General features: G+C 42.9%; 1 long non-coding RNA gene across 1 annotated transcript; it reads left to right on the top strand.

Moving 5' to 3' along the window:
* Positions 1–302: 302 nt before the first annotated feature.
* LOC147709708 (uncharacterized) lies at positions 303–19,671 on the top strand. The gene is made up of 3 exons (XR_015296724.1): positions 303–439; positions 3,101–3,247; positions 19,405–19,671. It is a non-coding gene; the product is annotated as an uncharacterized LOC147709708 (long non-coding RNA).
* The last annotated feature ends 1,370 nt before the right edge of the window (positions 19,672–21,041 follow it).

Below are 21,041 nucleotides of genomic sequence, written 5' to 3'. Positions count from 1 at the left end.
ACCTTATTAAATCTACACCACGGTTGCGTCATCTCCTCTGCAGGATCAACAGTCTTTGCCCCCAGGGCAGAAGGAAGTGGGAATCAGTTGGAGACGTAAAAAGTAATTAGATGGCCTGGGAATGTCTCAATTAAATATATCTGACCTACTTTGTTGAATGTTCCAGTGGGAGATGTGTTTCGTAATGACCCAGTTGAGAAACCTTCTGGCAGCAGTGCTGGTTCATACCTGCAAGGGGGCCAGGCCCCCTCCTTCCTGCTAAGGCAGAATGTGTCTGCCTATAAATCTGAGCCTCACACTCCCTGGGCTTCAGATACAGGTCTGGGAGCCAAGATGAAGAGAGTCAATAACTACCTTTCCCTGGCACTTCTGCCTCTGTGCATGTGGCTACTTTGGGCGGCTGATAGCCCCTCAGTCTGTGATGACCCGAAGACAGCAGGTAAACAGTATTTCCTTACTTATGGCTGCTTACTAGGCCCTTTATCACTTGGCTTGACCCCTGACCTCTTGGCCCTTTTGTATACATCTGTTCATGCACTGACCCCATTCTATCTTTGCTCACTCCTCTCTCTACTCCCTGTACACTCCACCCTTAATCCCACATATATTAGTGTCAGCTCTCATGCCCTTACCTGATTTCAGTAACCCAGTCCAGTTACCCCAGAATTCTGAACCAGCCCCCCCCTGCCTTGAATATACATATCTCACTGGGCTTCCAGTTCTTCAAATCTAACCAGTAACCACGTTTTCTGTAACAAAATACGCCCTTCTGACCTGAATCCTCTTAACCTACCATTCCTCTCATGCTGAATCTGTGTTTACTCATTTTAAGCAATGCTTTGGGGAAAGCACAATGAACATTCAAATGATTGAATAAATAAACATGTCTAAAGTCATCAGTCTGTCTGCTCTGAATGTTGCTTCTGATATCCCAGTCCCCTGTGACGGTTTATTTTTAAGATAGTATATCAACAAAATGTAAAGCAGTAGAGATAATAAAGACAGTTGTCTGGCTTTGGAAGGAGGCATTAGTTTGCTGACTCCTTCCCTCCATGGAGAGGCAGAGCAGTCCCACGGCCTGTGGTATCAGCGCGCCTGCACAAGAGATGGTGAGCTCAGAAGGAGGCAGCAGGAGCTGTGACCCAGACACACCATCATAACCAATGACTTTAGTTGGTTTCAAGACTCTCTGGAAGTATTTGGGGGCAGATTTACAAGAAAGTGACGCATCTGTAGAGATGCATCACTTTCTCTGCACCACCCTGAGAAACCCTTGCGCCACCATGGATGAGCTGTATTTACAATATGGCACACCATGGCGCAGGAATTGAGAGATGCTTCAGAAATTCTTACGCATCTACTGGGGCAAAAGTCATGCAGTAATAGAGTCGTGTCGCAAGCACGACGCAACTCCAGCAATGCATTTTGAGGCCTATTCCCACTACACTGCGTCACTGCTTACGCCTGCTCCAGCGTGGCATCATAGAAGTGCCGCAGTGAAATGTTGTAGATTTCCCTGCGTCACTTTTACGAGGCTTTGCTGCATGGGAACGCCCACCCTGCATACATTACACCTGACGCAGGAATAATGTGATGCAGGGATTTACAACGTGATGTATCTCCCTAGATGCGTCACATTGTACATTGGCCGTATTTATTACGCCACCGCTGCGTCACAAAAGTGACGCATCAGTGGTGCAAAAGTGTCGCAAGGGGCTTGTAAACCTGCTCTTTGGAATGTATTCATATCACGGACATCAGGTACTTATATATAAAGTGATTTGCCAAAGATCAGACAGCTCCACACAGGTGGGGGAACTAGCCTTGGAAATCAAGTGTGCGCGTTGTCTTATGAGCAACACAATCAGTATTCCCACATCTCTGAGACCCCTGAGGGGACGACAAAGATGGCGGCTGCAAAGGATGACTGTGTCAGCAGGTGGTCCCCTTCCATTAGTGGAGAAGGGGTTTACAGCGCTTTGGGTCAACTGATGCTCAGCGGCCCCAGTGTGTGGTTATCTGTCGTTCCTGTCTTTGTATGTGTGTTTCTTGCACAGTTTCCATCATCGGAATGCTGCAGTGGGTAATGCTCATACTTTGAAAGTTACAGAAGTAAAAGTGATGGCCAAAGTCAAAGGGAACATGTTTAATCAACGTCCAGTAGTGTTTCTAAGCAAACCACGGTGCATGCATAATTCAGTAAAGTTGGTGTGATAAAGGAATAGCCATGTTCGTGTGCGAACCTTATGTAAAGAGTTCAGCTTCGAGTTTCATGCTGCACAGACCTGCACGGCCAGCTTGATTCCAGTGACACAGCGAGCACGGAGCCCCCGTCTGGGCACACCCTTCCCACTCAGAGCGAATGTATGGTGGAGGCTGGGCTTCAGTGTGCCTGGAAGCCGAGCAGCATATGCTGGCACTGCGTCTTTTCTTCTTAAGGGTCACACAACAGTAAGGTCGCAGGACAGCAGCTTACCCTGCGGGCCGGTGCTGGCCTGACCAGTCACAGGGGCGTTTTTTTAATTCCATTCCAAACACAAGCGCTTCGGATAGAACTAAGATGCCACCCCTTACAGCGCTATATGGTACATTAAACCTGCAAACTGCAACAACATTATAAGAATTCCGTGCATTCCACAGTGAGTGATTCCTGCAAGCAAAGCTCCCAGCCAGGGTAACTCTGGTGGGGAAGGTTTTTAAGGGTCTTGCAGCATGGTCAGGAATATTTGGTGTACCCCTGATCTGAGATATAAAGCACACCCCAACCACAGGGATACCAAGGGGTGTCCTACAATTCCAGCCAGCAACCCACCAAACCGCCTGCTGTGGGGCCGTGAGAGCCCTGAAGGCTCAGAGTGCAGCCCTCAGGCAGTGGTGGTCAAAAGGAGTATAAAGGCTTCGCCTCCACAACTGCTGGGAAATGTTATGCCTGTTCCAGCGCTGCCCTGTGAGGTCCCTATGGACCACCACTATATGCTATGTTTATTACAAACTTGACTCTTGTTATGACTGATGGTGATGGTGACGATGATTCTGGTCATCTTCAGGCTGTGAATGACACATCAGTTGAATTCTCAACCTGCTACCTTCTTATTCACAGACCGACGCGGTGAATGCGCTTATAAAGGAGCTCTTTGCCGATCATTGACCGTGCCAACTTTTTGCAAGTGCGATGGTGTATGCCCAATAGGACAGAAGTGCTGTCGGATGGAATGCAACATCAGCTGCACAGATCAAGTGACTCTAGGTATAGTATCCATGTCTGAATTACACACTGTATCACCTTAACCTACACTGGCCCTCCAAGACGCGAGTCTTCCGGACGGCTGGCTCAGGGGGATATTTACAATGATATGGTGCAGCACCGAGCTGTGTCGTTTAAAAAATGCAGGGATGTGTCGCATTCAAAGGAATAAGTGGCACCCCTGTGCTCTCCCCCGCACCGGCGATAAAACAGCAACCATGCACCCACACAGGCACCCTTACACCATGGTGCAAGGGTGCCCGCGTTGCAGAGATGATTGTCTTGGGGCAGGAGGGGACACCTTCCTCCACAAAAACAACCTTCAATGGTGTTTTGCTCCTTGTATTTTTGCTGCTAAATGCAGCACAGATAGAAAGAGCGAAACATGATGAGAAATAAAAGTAGTTCTCCTCGTTGCGCCACTTTAACGCCTCCCCTTGAAAGTTTTCGGTGCTGCCTCAGATTTAAAAATCCTTTTATATCTGGGACAGTGTCAAGAAGCCATGGGTGTTGCGTGCAAACACCCACAGCATCACCCGTGACACCTCCCTTTAACACAGAATACTGTGTGAAGCAGTACCATATTTACAAGGCTGCGTAAAGCCACGGAAAGTAGCTTTGTGTGTCCTTGTAAATATGGGTCAGTACACAGCGCCACCAGAGCATCACAAAAGTAACGGTCCAGTGGTGCTAGGGGATTGTAAACTTGCCCCTAAGTCTGAAAAAAATTAAAAAAACAAATGTGTAAAAGTAATTCATTTGCAGATATGGCATGATAAGAAAAATAGGTAAACTGAGAAATCAATAGTTAAAAGAATATTTTGGAACCTCCATACTTGGGAGACTTGGAAATATGAGCTGCTTCGCTGTAAAAAACAATAACCCTAAATAATTTAGTGGCACAATGGAGGGAAAGAGCTCGCCGAGCAATGAGAGATTTTTGCCCCAGAGAAACATTCATTCCTTTTTAGGAGGCACTGGAGGCCTTTGGTGTCTCCCTGGAGCAATTTCTATTTTGTGCCAGATTAAAGAAAACCTGCCTGGATGATTGCATGAGTGCAACAGTAATGTCTGGGTGGGTACATGAGTGTACATGAGTGTAGTGGTAGTGCCTGGGTGATTTCATGATTGCATGAGTAGTGCCTAGGTGATTGGAGTAGTGCAAGGGTGGTGCCTGGGTGAGTGGAGCAGTGGATAGTTAAAGTATTGGGGATTCCATGAGTGCAGGGGTAATGCCTGGGGGGTTAGAGGAATCCGTGGGTAATACATGGGTAATTGCATGAGTGTAGAGGTACTGCCTGGGTGATTTTATAAGTGCATTGGTATTGCTGAGTAATTATAGGAGTACAAGGGTGGTGCCTGAGTAATTGGAGGAGTGGAAGAATAGTGCCTGGGTGACTGAAGGAGTACATGGATAGTGCATGGCTGATTGGAGGTGTGCATGGGTAATACCTAGGTGCATTGAGGAGTGCATAAGTAGTGTGGGTTAATGGATGAGTGCAAAGGAAGTACCTGGTTGATTTTTTATAAGTGCATGGGTACTGCCTGAGTGATTGAAACACTGCAAGGGTAATAGCTAGGTGATTGAATGAGTGCAGGGGTAATGTCTGGGTCAGTGGAGGAGTAAATGTGTGATGCCTAAATGATTGCATGAGTGCAGGGGTAATGTGTAGGTAATTGGAGGGGTGCATGAGTAATGTCTGGCTGATTGCATCAATGGCAGAGTAATGTCTGGGTCATTGCATGACTGTAGTGGTAGTGCCTGGGTGAACGGAAAAGTGTATAAGTTGTGCATGGCTGATTTTCTAAGTGCATTGATACTGGCTGGGTGATTGGAGGAGTGCAAGGATAGTGCCTGGATAATTGCAGCAGTGCAAGAGTTATTCTATGATCGTATAGCTAGTTCCTGGGTGATTGCATGAGTGCAAGAGTAATGTCTGGGTGGTTGCGTGAGTGTAGTGGTAGTTCCCGGGTGATTGCAGGAGTGCTTAAGTAGTGCCTGGGTTAATGCATGAGTGCCTATGTAGAGCCTGGATGATTTCATAAGTACATGTGTACTGCCTGAGTGGTTAAAGGACTGCATCTGTAATACCTAGGTGATTTCATGAGTGCAGGGGTAATCTCTGCGTCATTGGAGGAATGCATAGGCAATGCATACAGGATTGCATGAGTGCAGGGGTAATGTGTAGGTAATTGCAGGAGTACATAGGTAATGCCTAAGTGATTGCATGAGTGCAGGGGTAATGTATGAGGGATTACAAGAGTTCGTAGGTAATGCCTGGGTAATTACATGAGTGTATAGGTAATGTCTCGCAGAGTGCATGAATGTAGGGGTAGTGCCCGGGTGATTGGAGCAGTGCACAGATAGTGCCTGGGTGATTTTATAAGTACATGTGTGCTGCCTGAGTGATTAAAGGAGTGCATGTTTAATAACTAGGTGATTGCATGAGTGCAGGGGTATTATCCAGGTGGTTGTATGAGTGTAGTAGTAGTGCCTGGATGATTGGAGTAGTGCAGGTAGTGTCTGGGTGATTTTATAAGTGCATGGAACTAGCCGAGTGATTAGGGGAGAGCATAGATACCGCCTGGGTGATTGAAAGAGTGCCAGGATAGTATGTGGGTCATTGCATGAGTGTAGAGGTAATGTTTGAGGGATTGAAGAAAAGTATAGGTGATACCTGGGTGATTGGAAGAGTGTACGGATAATGTGTAGCTGATTGCATGAGTGTACAGATAATGCATTGGTGATTGGTGAAGTACAAAGGTAGTGTCTGGGTGATATTATAAGTGTATGGGTACTGGCTAAGTGATTGGATAGTGCGTGGGTGATTGCAAAACTGTGGGAATAGTAACTTTATAGATGAGTGCATGGGATGATTGCAGTAAAAGTGACTGTAAACATTACTTCACATTATCATGCTTATTACATTATTTCACCTTACCTTTTTTATTAAAGAAGATATAAAACTCAGTGGAACTATTTTACAGTAGTTTTGTTGTAAACTGAATTTAAAATCTTTTCAAACTTCACCAGTACCTTTTGTAAAAAATAAGAAAAACTGTTATTGAATATAATATTATAGTTTTAAGAACAAAACTTAATTTTAGAATTTCATAACATTTTCAGTTTCCCTCTCTTGCTGTTCTCAGATTCTACTGAATTTCACCATACACAGTGATTTCAATGTAGTATCATCATACAACAGCGGGAAAAAAAATCAATCAACAAGATTGTAAAAAAAGAAAAGCATTGAGCATTATTTAGAACAAGTGTAACTATCTGTTTACTTGTCTACAGTTTTTAAATTACATTCTATAACTACATTAAGTCTTTTATTTCTTTCAAGTACATTTTCTAAAATATACACACTCATTTACATCGAGTATAATTTAAAGATCAAATATATAAACTACTTCTTTCAAACACAATTTTCCAAATGCAATATGAATTAGCACAAACAATAATATAATCCAAACACAAATTGTTCACATCTTCCCAATAGGCCGAATAATGTTTCCAAATTGTTATTTCGTGTTCAAATCTTACCAATAGAGATATGAATTTGGTAATTCGAAAGGCAACCTACATTTGAATTCCAAATGAGCATCCTTTATTGCACTTTAAATACACATTATAGTGTTCAGATGGCGTAGTAGGTCCATCATGGACAATAATAGCCACTGCTTTGAAAGTTTTTCTTGAAATTGAAACTTGACTTGCCACAACATGTTTTAATATTAATTTCGGTTTCCAATTTTGTTCCATTTGCTCTACAACGTTGTAGCGTTAAAATGACATATTTTTCATATCTTTCTATACATAATGTTGACAACATTTCTGATTTACAATGAAAACATTTCATATCCTGATTAGCTGTTTTTACTAATTTGTTAAAAGACACTGATTTGCAATCTGATATCGTCAAGTTTCTGAATTGTTCAGTGTCTATTTCAGTAGTAGAAGAAAATTAACACTCTTCACATTTATGATCCCATCTGTAACTTAGTCCCAACAAAATTTCAATTTATATTTCTTCATCATCCAATACTGCAAGCATAAACATACGAAACATACAAAACTCTTGTGCATCTTGTTGTATATTCAATGTAAATTTCAATGAAGCATTACATATATCCAAAAGATGCCGAATGCCAGGAACAGTATGGATTTTAGTTCTATCAGTTACCAACTTTTGAAAAATATAATGCAGTAAAGAACAGAATATTTTTACTTGTTTTTCCATAATTTCATGATGAAGATCTTCTAGATAAAAGACTACATTTATAATGACATTAGTGTAAAAGCTGATACCTATACTATTTTCTCACTGGTATCCTACAATATTATCACCAGCGTCCATTTTCATTTTCTTTGCAGTTTCATCATTCTCTTGAATTGTTTTCTTTTTTTGAATCTCAGTAAAATATTTGTCATATTTTCATTTTGGACACACTACGTGTTTCTCATACACGGCCTATCCACCAGTTAGGAGCATAAAGTCTTCTTAACAGATTGCACTCTTTTACACAATTGGACTCCATCTATAACAACAATATACGTTTTGATGTGTATGACATCTACAAAAGTGATGGAGTACACTTCACAGAACCGTATTTACAAGTAGCTACAAAAAACTCATAATAAAAACAAGGGCTCTTTTTAGTGCCACATTATAACACAATATTGAATCTATATTTTTTTTAACACATACATACTCTTTTTAATTTTTTGGTAGATTCGCGCACCCGTGGCGAACATGCAAAAGCATGAATTCAATTACTACAACACAATACACTTTTGAAGTGTAAGCATACATTTTTTATTTTATATATTTTTACTAACTCTATCAATTTTAATCTTCTCATTAACTTCAATCATACTCCCTTTTTAAAATAACTTTACAAATGTACAACTACCATCTAAATTATATTCTACTAAATTATTTATTTAAGGAGGAACTGCAAATCGGATGCAATGTTACAGGGGGGCTGCGCTGGGAGCCACGTTAGAGTCACAAATCTAAACTGGAAAGAAAAAAGCACCCCAGTTCAATTATTAAAAAATTGCCTGGGACCTCATCCCCTGGGGCATTACCTCTTTCTTTTAAAAAATAAAATAAAATAAGGAAGAAGGGCTGCATGGCCCCCCTTCCCTTGGCCACTTTTAGCCTGGGGACCTCATCCCCAGGGGTCTAGCCATTTATTTTTTAATAAAACAATAGTATAATTATAAAGATGTTGACCACATGGCCCCCCTCCTGAGTCCATTTGTGGCCCGGGGACTCCATCCCCTGGGGCTTTGCCTCTATTTTAAAGCTATACAAATAGGGGAGGGGGCTGCATGGTCCTCCTCCCCTTGGCCACTGCTGGCCCCTGGACCCCCTCCCCCAGGGCCTGGTCTTATGTTGGGGACTGTGTGGGGACCCCCAATGCCCCCTTGGTCCCAGGCGGCACCCGCCTCCTGCAGGAGCCGGCATTGCTTTTGCAGCTCCCCTTGTCCAAAAGCAATCTGCTTCACTTCATGGAAGTGAGAGCAGGCTTTCTGCTCTTGCTTCCATGAAGTGAAGAACAAGTTTGCAATGACAGGACGGGAGATGTGCTCCCGCCCTGTGATTGCAAACTGCAATGTCCCGGGGTGGGCACACGAGGACATTGCTGGAGCCAACCCTGGGGGGTGGTGGTCTCCAGGGCCATTGAGGGCTTCAGGAGTGGGGGCGCATGGCCCCCTTCTCATCATTTGCTCAGTCCTGGGGAGGTGGTGGCACATGGGCTCCCAACAGACCTCTGTATTTGGTGCCCTGGGGAGGTCATGCTGCCTCGGTCGTATACTTTATCCTTTTCAAGTGTGCGTTTGTTGGACAACATAAATGTTGGACTGGTTCAAGTCTGATTCTGAACACCCCTAAGGATATGTTGGCCTGTATTCCTGCTAGCTCACAGGGCACCTTCTGTACCCCTAACCTTACAAGGAAACAAATGGATGTGCAACCTCAAAACATGACTACCCTGATCCCGAAAGGAAATCATGATAACAGATCTAGAACCCTTTCACTCAGTTACTTATGCATGCCCAAAGAGTTATACAATAAATACACTGTATGCAGTTTCAATATTTATTGAAGCATTGTGATTCTTGAGTAAAATACTTGCACTGCAATGATTGATAAGAAGGAAACAGAATAATGTGATTACCATTACGAGACTGGTGAAGAAGATGAACAATTCAACTATTTTGCTGATTACAGAAACCTATATGCATGAATACAAATATTGTAATGTAGTGTAGTCCTACTTAGCGCATTCTACACTATTGTGTTCTAAGTTGAGTGAATCTGCCAAATCCCAATCTGGATGGTTTAGCTCCCCATTAACTGTGGGTAAGTTTGAGCAAGCCAACCGTCTTGGTGTAGAGTTGGACAGCATCCCTCGAACAAGGTGACAGGTATCATCTAAGACGGACATCTGGCATGAACCAACCTCTCAGTGCCAGCCAAATGTTCCACAAAACAAAGGCTTGATATCATATATATATATATAATAGCATGCTCCATGAAACCATCTAAAACTCCAGTCAGGCCGCCATTGTTTATTCTATAGTAATAGCTCTATCACCCTGCGGCGAAAAGGAAATAACAGCATCTTGCATTCTGAACTTAACCTTTGTACAGACTGTCCAAGGTGTTCAGATAGAGTGCCTACAAAGTGGTACTGTAAGCAGACTGAGTTTGAATGTGTGTCAATAGTCATCATGTTAAAGGAAGAGATGTAATTTAAGAATGTGAGCATGTAGAGATGGAGATTCTTAACCAGGCCTAATACCTCCACTTGACAGTTCCCCATTCAAGGTGAGATGGAATGGCAAGTGATACATACTCATCAGTGCTTGAAAAGGAACTATAGAGTATCTTGTTTACTGATGAGAAGTGCTATTACTCCCCTATTAAAAGTATTGCCCTGAAGTGGGAAGGTGATCCAGTGTGATATCTGGGTATATGGCTGCGTCATGATCCAGAAGATCTACGGCATGCAAATTATGGCCATGTGATCGCTAGAGGACAGAATACCTTTGTGGGCCAAACTTTCACTCTCTCTAGCTGACCGTATTACAATTGCGAAGAGGGTTATTCTCCCTAAATTCCTTTACTTTTTCCTTAATATCCCCCTCCATCTCATGGCATAGTTCCTCAAGCATTTATGATCTCATTTAGTGACTCTGGCATGGGCAGGTAGGCAGCCACAGGTTTCTTGGGAACTCCTCACTTTACTGCTCACTCAGGGTGGACTGGGGGCACCAAACATGAAGCTGTAGGCTCTATTCGCCAAGGCCCAGTTTTTCTAATACTGGCTCAGCTTCAATCCAGCCACACATGGCAGCTGAGACAGACCACACAGCTCAATAACCCCTATCGACTGAGCTGTTTTTACAGTACAAAGCTCTAAAGGCTGAAATCAATGCCATTGAATGTGTGCCCCGGGATTGGGAGGGTATGAAGAAGAGAGCATGGCTGACACTTCTTTATGCTCCCTCCATTCTGCTCGCCAATAATCCCATGATACCACCCCTCTCTGACAAAAGTTCCATTGCTCCTGCACACATACCCGGCATAAGATTGTGTTCAGTCCTCTACCCTGATGACCAGTTCCTCTCAATGTTTCATGCTGTGGCATCTTCACCCCATTCTCTTCTTGATACACTGGTATATTACCAACCATACGCCACATGCTGCACTCTACATGACATATTTCCTTCCCGGCCAACTCCCCTCTGTTTCCTCCACTCTCCTGCCCAAGGCTGTTGTTGTATTGTTTATATTGACAAATGCCAATAAAAACATTAAAAAACATTAAATTGCACTTTTGCTGAGAAATGTCTTTCAAATGTAAGAACTGCAGATATTCTGTGTTTTCAAGTATCTTCCCATTTAAAGCCCTGCTTCTAAGCCAATGGCATTCACTTCTAAATGCGCAGAACACAGTGAGAAGACCCAGGGAGAGGAGTGTTCGCTGCTTACCAGTTTCTATATACGCCTTTCCTTTCTTTAGCTGACCAATAAGAACTCTCAGTTCCCTGTCATGATGAATCCAATGCAAATAAAAGATATAGGGAGTCACTCAGGCTAAGGTTACACGATGAGTTTAGTAGGGAACCTGGAACTGAGATAAGGGTTTCCTCTAGATTAACCCATAGACAGCATCTCATTAAAATACAGAGAGGGAGTAATTAATATGAATTAACCAGGCAGTGCAAGGCCTGAATTCAGAAGTGCAGTCTGAGGTTGTAAGTGCAGGTACTAAACCTTTTTTCATAATGAATCATACCTTGTAAAAGTAGTTTTTTCTCCCTCCTTTGCAAATTCTGGTCGTAAAGTCTGCACTTTAATTAGTTTTTCTTTTTTTCTTTTAAGTACACTGCACCAAGCACATTTTTTGCTAGGTTTTAAATTGTTAGATTCGCAGCACTTGGCTGCTGTCAAGAGCTAGCTGAGAAAATGTAATTGTGTGCCTTAAACATCGATCTGTATGTGGCGCCTCTGTCTTTCTTTGACTACAGTTGGGTTAAATGGATTAGTGCCATGGCATATCTTAAAAGTGAGTTCCCCTTTGGATTTCAGGCAGTGTTTTTGCCACATGACACAGGTTCAGCAGTTGTCCTGCAGCTCTTTGTCTGGAAAGAAATCACATTAGCCTACTGTGCCTGAAAAGAAAACAATGTATAGAGTAGCCCAGTTCCGCTGTACATAGCACTAATACCCTTGTTCAAGTTTTGCGCTGTGAAGAAAATAAAATAACACAAAATCAGTCGAAAGTGGCAGTGACTGCTGTTGTGTGACCTGCTGCCGCAGGCGGAGAGGCTGACACTGTCCAGTACAGATCCAAGTCATTGGTGACATCAACAATTTGCACAACTCACTAACCGTTCTCTCTGCTTTTCCCCACCTGAGAAATGTTTCTGCTGTTGGGCAACCTTTCAGGATGTATGAAAATGCATTTTCTTTTGATAAGGAGGAAATTTACAGAAAAAAACTAAGGTTACAGGGACGTTATCGCTAGGAAATAACATAAAAAACATTTGAAATTCACTGAAAAAAACAAAGGTTAAAGGGATGTTATGTTTAGGTTCAGTTTACTAACCTAACTATAACTTATACCCCCTCAATGCTTTGCTAATCCCCTCAATACTTTGCTAATAACCTCACATGTTACATCACTGATGACATGGACAGTGACATTCCAGATGACATCACTAATGACATCTCAAATGATATCACTGACGTATACTTCAACATTCTTCGTGAAATACCATTTAGATGCCTTAAAAATAAGAAGAAGACATGTGAGAGATGTACAGCACAGAGCTCAATGGGAGTCAGTTCTCAGTTGATATTTCTTTCTCTTCTGAACAACCACTCTAATCACTAACGACCAAAGTAATATGTCTAACCATATAGGCTAGTCTATTGCAAACCATTCATGAACTTGGAAAGATGGTGAACGGAATGTTGCACATTGGTAAAACATTCACCCCCAGTCACAGATTTGGGTTTAATCCGTTGGTATTTTGCTCACCACGATACCCCAGTTCAGACATGGCCATATGCAAATCAGTCTTGACCCCGTGCCTCATGGGAACAGTCCAGCCTGAACTGCCAACCCATGTCTTTCCTGGACTGGAATCAAGCATCCTAGGACCGGTTTCTGGCTATCAGCCGTCATTAGCCAGGATAGCTTGACTACAGTGGCATAGTGAGCACGAGACCCACGTCTGGGCACACCCTTTCCACATAGGGCCAACAGCAAAACACTTAGGATGATTGATGGAATGTTGTACATTGGCAAAACATTCACCCCCATTCACAGATCTGAGTTTAATCCATCGTTATTTTGCTCACCACGTCACTCCAGTTCAGACATGGCCATATGCAAATCAGTCTTGACCCTGTGCCTCATGGGAACAGTCCAGCCCGAACTACCAACCTTGTCTTCCCTGGATCGGAATCAAGCATCCTAGGGCAGGTTTCTGGCTATCAGCCGTCATCAGCCAGGATAGCTTGACTCCAGTGATGTAGGGAGCACCGGATCACCGTCTGGGCATACCCATCCCACACAGGGCAAACAGCAAAACACACAAGATGATGGACAGAATGTTGCACTTTGGCAAAACATTCACCCCCAGTCACAGATCTGAGGTTTAATCCATCGTTATTTTGCTCACCACGTCACCCCAGTTCAGACATGGCCATAGGCAAATCAGTCTCGACCCTGTGCCTCATGGGAACAGTCCAGCCCGAACTGCCAACCCATGTCTTCCCTGGACCGGAATCAATCATCCTAGGACCGTTTTTTGGCTATCAGCCATCATCAGCCAGGATAGCTTGACTCCAGTGACGTAGTGAGCACCGGGCCCACGTCTGGGCATACCCTTCCCACACAGGCCGAACAGCAAAACACACAAGATGATGGACGGAATGTTGCACTTTGGCAAAACATTCACCCCCAGTCACAGATCTGAGGTTTAATCCATTGTTATTTTGCTCACCACGTCACCCCAGTTCAGACATGGCCATATGCAAATCAGTCTTGACCGTGTGCCTCATGGGGACAGTCCAGTTCGAACTGCCAACAGATGTCTTCCATGGACCGGAATCAATCATCCTAGGACCGGTTTCTGGCTATCAGCCGTCATCAGCCAGGATAGCTTGACTCCAGTGGCGTAGTGAGCACGGGACCCACGTCTGGGCATACCCTTCCCACATAGGGCGAACAGCAAAACACAGAAGATGATGGACGGAATTTTGCACATTGGCAAAACATTCACACCAGTCACAGATCTGGGTTTAATCCGTTGGTATTTTGCTCACCACGATACCCCAGTTCAGACATGGCCATATGCAAATCAGTCTTAGCCCTGTGCCTCATGGGAACAGTCCAGTCCAAACTGCCAACCCATGTCTGCCCTGGAACAGAATCAAGTATCCTAGGACCGGTTCCAGGCTATCAGCCGTCATCAGCCAAGATAGCTTGACTCCAGTGGCAGAGTGAGCACGGGACCCACGTCTGGGCATACCCTTCCCACATATGGTGAACAGTAAAACACACAAGATGATGGACGGAATTTTGCACATTGGCAAAACATTCACCCCAGTCACAGATCTGGGTTTAATCCATCGTTATTTTGCTCATCATGTCACCCCAGTTCAGACATGGCCATATGCAAATCAGTCTTGACCCTGTGCCTCATGCGAACAGTCCAGCCCGAACTACCAACCCATGTCTTCACTAGACCAGAATCAAGCATCCTAGGACCGGTTTCTGGCTATCAGCCGTCATCAGCCAGGATAGCTTGACTCCAGTGGTAGTGTGTGTTTTGTTTTACTGCAATTGACGATTTACAAAAACCACTACAGCATACAACCAGTAGAGAGGTTTTAGTGGACAGGCCACTGTGTCACAACCCACGAAGCAAATTATTCTTCATCCTGGACAAAGGTGTGAGCATTGAGATGAGTCTGTTGTCTACTACTCTGAGCCATCACCCTAGAGAAAGGTCTGCGTTAACAGATACATTTATTGCAATCTACTATTACAGTAATTCATCACAAGGAGAGAGGTCTAAGTAAAGTAACATTTTACATGAACAGATCCCCTATGTTAGTGGTTACAAAAATCCCTAACTATCTTATAGGCGCTGCCGGGGAGTAATGAGATTGCATAGTTTGAGGTAATATGTCTACAGAACAGTTAAAAAGAAGAGTTTCTGAATTCGCATGATTTATTCCCTCCAAATTTAGAAAACTTAACAAATTTTTCCACTGCGTTTGATATATTAATTTTATCCACAGCTAACTACAGAACCATATTTTCTGCAAACAATTTAATTTAGCTATCTCGGATATCGGAGCTATAATATTAATGTCCTGGCGGATAGAGCAGGCAATTGGCTCAATAGACAGTGAAAACAAAATTGGCGAAAGAGATCAGCCCTGGGGTGTCCTGCAGCTTATGTTGATATCTCCTACTATTTTGCTATTTATGATTATGCTTGTCTTTTCTCCCACATATACATTTTTTTCCAACTGTAATAAATGCACCTGAAAAAGCAAATATTTCTAGAATTGTAAACAAGGCATTCCATTGGACGCTTTTGAATGCTTTATCTGGGTCCAGCTATATACAGCTACCTTCCTGCTCTGTACTAAAAAATGATCTAATCCCTGAATTAGATAATGCATTTTATCTGCAATCTGTCTATCCAAAATAAAACCCTTTTGATCACTATGAATGATTGTAGGAGCTACCAAGGCTAGACGATTCGCTAAAATCTTTATAAACAATTCATAATCATAATTTAAGAGGCTAATCGAGTGATAGGAGTTTGCATCCTTTTTTGACTTGGCCTATTTCAAGAAGGTAATCATCACTGTTTCAGTAAAGGAATTTGGAATCTGGGCTCCTGGCAGTATAGTATAGCCCAAACAACAATCATCCCTAGTTCCTTCTGCAGACGAAGAGGGATTTAAAGGATTGTGACTTGCTTCCAGCATAATTTTCTTCACTGCTACATAGCCCACCCCTTAAGCCATTTAGATTAAAGTCTCCACAAACAACAAATGGCCCAGGTCAAGATGGGAGTTTGGATGCCAAGAAATTAAACAAACTGTGGTCATCTAGTACTGGGGCATAAATTGTACATAGAGTAAAAGACCATCTGCCCAGCTTGCATTCCATTATTGCCCATCTTCCCAGCTTATCTACAGCGTTACGGCTGGGGGTGATAGAATTTCCTTTAACTTTAACTAAGATCACAACCCCCCTGGTCCTAGTTTCTTGTGTCATATGGCAAACTGCTGTTAATCCAAAAGTGTTCAGCAGAGCACTGTCCTTATTGGCAATGTGGGTTTCTTGTAGAGAATACACATCTGCTCTTAAAAAGCTTAAACCCTCTTGTACCTGAATTCTTTTTACCTTATCATTTAGCCCGCAGATGTTAATAGAGGCAATTCGCAATCCAGCCATTGCTCATAGAAGCTGTCAAATCCAGCTGGCAATACCACCCCACCGAAGCATATACCATCCTGTGTCTTGTGCAGGGTCTACTTTACACTTAACTACTAGATACATGCTATCTTGGCTACATCCATATTCATAGTCCCGCTGTTTAAAAAAACAAAACATAATTACACTAACACATACATCCACTTGCTGTGTATTCATTATCACACCATCACTGAATCATCCACCACCTCCTTCCCAACCCCCTCCCCCTCCGTGACAAGCCCCCAGACCCCACTCAGCCCCACACCTCCTCCCGTCACCCCCAACTAGTAAAAGCCACCAGACCAAATAGGTCTGTGTGATGGAGACCAGAGATCAACACTGCATGGCTCGCCCCGCCCCCTTTCAGATGTAATCCCTCTAGTTACCACCTCAAAACAGTGCCTAGTGAGACTGTAATCAGGCTAATTCATAAAGAGACCCCCTGCACGTATACATTGCTACAGCCTGACAAGACCTGACACAGATATTCTTTGGCTTTAATTTCCAGTGCAAAGAATTTAACAGAACCATTAACAATAGTTTTCAGTGTGGCAGGAGCCAATAGATATGCCTCAAAGCTAGCATCCTGAAATGATGAGATCACCTGCCTCAAATGCCACCGGCATTCGACAGTTGGATGGCAAATGTCAGGGCACACGAAAAATGACGATCCTAGGTATGTCCATCTTGCATCCGGGCGGGCTTTCTCATAGATAGCCTGAGTAAAATGTTGCCAAAAAATACTAAGATAGCCCGTTGTGGTCTTGAGTCCCTGTCACCCTGAACTTATTCACTGCAGGTCATCGGGAACAAGTGTACTCTTTGAACTTCTGTAGCCCAGTCCCATCCTAACAATTTGGGAGAGGCAGTCTTGAAGAGAAACAGCATATAAGAGCATATATTATCACCCTCGAGGCCCTCATAAATTCCTAGACACCGAACATTATTCCTATGTTGTCGGTTTTCCATGTCTTCCAGCTTCCACTGTACATCTGTTAATTGGGACTCATGCATCTTGGCTTACTCTTTCACATCTGTGACCTGTAGCTCCAAGGCAGTGGTCCTGTCCTCAATGCAGCTAAGGCACTTCCCAATCTCAGTGCATTTCTTCCCCACCTTCCGAAAGGCGACTTCAAGTTTTTACGTTGAATGTCTTGCCCTCTTGCTGTCTGCCCATGTCTCGGCCCCATGTTCTGTAATGAACTCCAAAATTAAGCTTAACTCAGGGTTTGCAGACATGGTCACAGTTGGCTGTGCAGCAGATGAAATGGCAGATGCAACTATTTTGTTCAGAGTTTGTGCTTCCTCCAGAGTCCCAACCATCTTGGTATGGGAATAATCCCATTTCAGACTGTTACTGGTTGAATTCTTCACTCTCCTCCTCTGAGGTTCTGTGCTGCCTTTACAGGCCTTTTGGTGCTTTTGGTGCTTTTGGTGCTTGAGTGCTGTTTCAGGTGCTTCCAGTGTTCTGGACTTCGTGGTTAAAGAGTTTGTACTGTTTGTTTTGCTGAAATATGAGTTAGCAGAATAATGTATCTTCCCTGTCCAAGGTGAGATCAGTCACTACTGATGTTCTGCACTGATCTATGCTGTGCCCCTTGCTGCACCCTTCCTTGCTGCACCCTGCCCCTTCGAGAGTGACTGGCTGAGGGAAATAGTTGACTTGTTCACATGGCCCAGGCTATGTCCCGCCTGAATCACATGGGTCTGCGTCTGGCGCAAAAGCTTTCCCTGCCAATCATCAGGAGCCAGGTTGTCAAAGAGGTCTGACTCACGCAGCTTCTCAATAGTGCCGGGTTGACTTGGCCCACCCACAGGATTCTTGATGGCAAAGAATTTGGTTATTGCAGGTTGTGGCATGGGCAGAGCATAATTACCAAGACCTATGGCTCCTTCCTCCTTGCCTAAACCTGCCCTGGAGCCTTTGGTCGCAACTTGATTCCGCCTTTTTCCAGCCCCATACTCTCTGACCTGTGCTTCCCCACATGAGGATCAGTTGGCTTACCTGGTGCTACGGCGATCTGTCAGGAGAAGATTCCTGTATGGTGGCTATTGCACAGACAGCAAGTGTTGTAGATGCAGAAAGCACTTCTCTACTGTCTTTCTGGAGTTTGCAGGCTTTTATGGCATTTTGAAACAGGCAGCCACCCAGGCAGTACCGGATCTGAAGCCAGCCACCAATCGGGAAAATCTTTGGTGAGTCCCTGGCCACCTTCCAAGAATGCTGAGACACAGTCATGAAGCGATCTCCAGCACTGATGAGAACCATCCTGCAATCCTGTCTTCTCCAGGCACCAAGAATCTGGCCAGCATACCGCGTTAAATTGCACAAGGAGGAGAGCAGCACAGCCCGTTGAAAGAAAATCCTTGGCACAGGTCAGTATCTGCAGGGGTAAGGGGGGGTGAGAGAGGTCCACGGAGAGCTCCGCCACGCTGTATCTCTGCGGCCGCCATCTATGCTTTATAATGTATGGCCACTTCATTACTATCCTCTGAACATCTAATTACGTTTTTGCTGTGTTGCTACTTCTGGTGTAGCAGTTCTGGATAAAGATATGTAGAGTAAATGTGAGAGATGCGATAAAGCCATAGACCTGCATTTTATTTTATGTCCCCTCTGCTGCTTGTTATCTTTTTTTGAACCCACTCCAAGCATTTTGATCTCACTTTCGAGGCCAGCTTTGTATTTTACAATGTCTGGAGAAAAAGTCATGTTCTCCTGTAGTAAATTCCAAATAAGTAAACAGAGTACCATGAATCTCTTATTGGCCAAAGACAAAAAAAAGAAAGAGTGAGGAGTTCCTCTTTCTTTTAATATTTTAGGTGGTATTTGCAGTTCAGACCCAGAAGATGCTATTCACATTATTGTCTGTCTATGTCAACCCTACTGTAGTGTCACTTGTATGAAGAATGTGTTGCCACATTTTATGAACTGTGCCTGCACATATCCATGTGTTGGGAAACCATCCAAATGTATTGTTTGTTGCTGAGTTATTTACAGTAGTGATATATTTAGTTAAACTTGGATGTTATTACAGAAGCCATCTATAAACGGTTTCACTCTAAACTGTCGCTGGTGCAATCCTTACATCTATTGAGTACTGCTGATGTGTTTCTTTCTATAGATCCCAGGACTTATCCACTCAACACCTGAAGATGGCCCCGGGTCACACAGCAATGAGGACGCTGTAACTTGAAGCTGGGAACACTTAGAATTGCTTTAAAAGAGAATACTTGGACACAGCTTAATTCAAGTGCTTATCCAGTGCATTTCAAAATGTAGTCTCTTATTTTATTAATTGTATAAGATGTGATCATTGTCTAATGTTTGATTAGCTCATCTACCAGCCTATTGAGCCCTCATGGTGCCGAAATAAAACTATTCCCTTCTATGTCTCTTCTTGATTTTAGTCATAATTGCTTTGGTCTATCATTTGTTTATGATTTTTACACCACAGACGTTTTCAGGGCATGCAGAGTGAAAAGTTTCATGTACAATAAAAAACAGCATTTTCTATTTCAATTATTAAAATGTAAAGTTAAAAACACGTTTTAAAATTCGAAGGTAAACCATGCTAGCCAACAGAAATATACCAAATGTGTTAAAAAAATCAAAATGAATACATAATTATATAAAATTAGTTAGTATGGCACAGTGCTCAATTTGAGCTGGTGGTTTCTAGTTCTCAGCACCGTCCCCTATTTGTCAGCACCTGTTTCCAGCACACGTCTAAATGTGAGATGAGCAGAACAACGGTGTTTAATATGTCAATATCAATTTAAAATGAATAATACCTGGCGCTCACGTCAGATAAGTCTATTGCCTTTGTATGAAAGGTTTCAGCTCATCAGTGTTTTGTAGTCACCAGGCTATATATCTGTCTATACATCTATAGATTGATATATGGCCTGATGATAAAAAAAATCTCAATCTCAGGTAACTATAATTTGTGCCCTAAAGTAACTATTACTCACACCCCACCATGCACAAGGTTGTTATTATTGATGTTGTTTCAGATCTCATTAGGAATGTTATCAATGCAGTTTATGAACATGTCATGGGTCATGTATTATGTGAGGATTTAGGAAGTGCATGGGAAAGGGTCTGAATCATAGTTTCCCAAGATTACTTGAATTAATTTCATTTTAACCTTGTTTTTTTCAGTCAATTTTGTAGGATAATGTTAACATAAATTAACAATGTAAAGGGTGTAATTTTAAGTAAGGTGGAATTTCTGGATTTATCAGAGGATCAGAATACCAAAATATAAAATGCAGGTCTATGGCTTTATCAAGGAGTTAGCACATCAATATATAAAAGTCGACCCATTGGCTTTGTCAATAAATCAATGCAATAATTTATCAGTACTTATAATCAAATGTATTTCCATGTGGATGATAAAAAAAATTGACTGTTACATAATACTTTAAATAAAGTATTTTTCTTCAAAACAACCGTAAACATGTGTTGAGTTACCTTAACTTTATTCAAAACACAAAATGTAGCCTTAGAACTAACCAGAAGAAGTTCTCACACCCCAGCTAAAGAGCATACCGCTTCAACTTTGGTGTGCTTTAAAAAATATGGAGAGCACCCTTGGGGTCATGAGACTTATTGCAACTTTCTAAAATAGTTCCTAGTGTGATGCTACACTCCCACAAGTCCCCACAACATTTTATTAAAGGTTAGTGATGTCCCTGCCCATTCTAGGGGCACCATAAACATAGAAAGAAATTGCTAAAAAGGAGGAGCAGTAAATAT

The sequence above is a fragment of the Lissotriton vulgaris genome, chromosome 6 (assembly GCF_964263255.1).
Source record: "Lissotriton vulgaris chromosome 6, aLisVul1.2, whole genome shotgun sequence".
Classification (NCBI taxonomy): domain Eukaryota; kingdom Metazoa; phylum Chordata; class Amphibia; order Caudata; family Salamandridae; genus Lissotriton; species Lissotriton vulgaris.
Note: the sequence above shows the minus strand (reverse complement) of the source record. Positions and strands in the feature narration are given on the sequence as shown.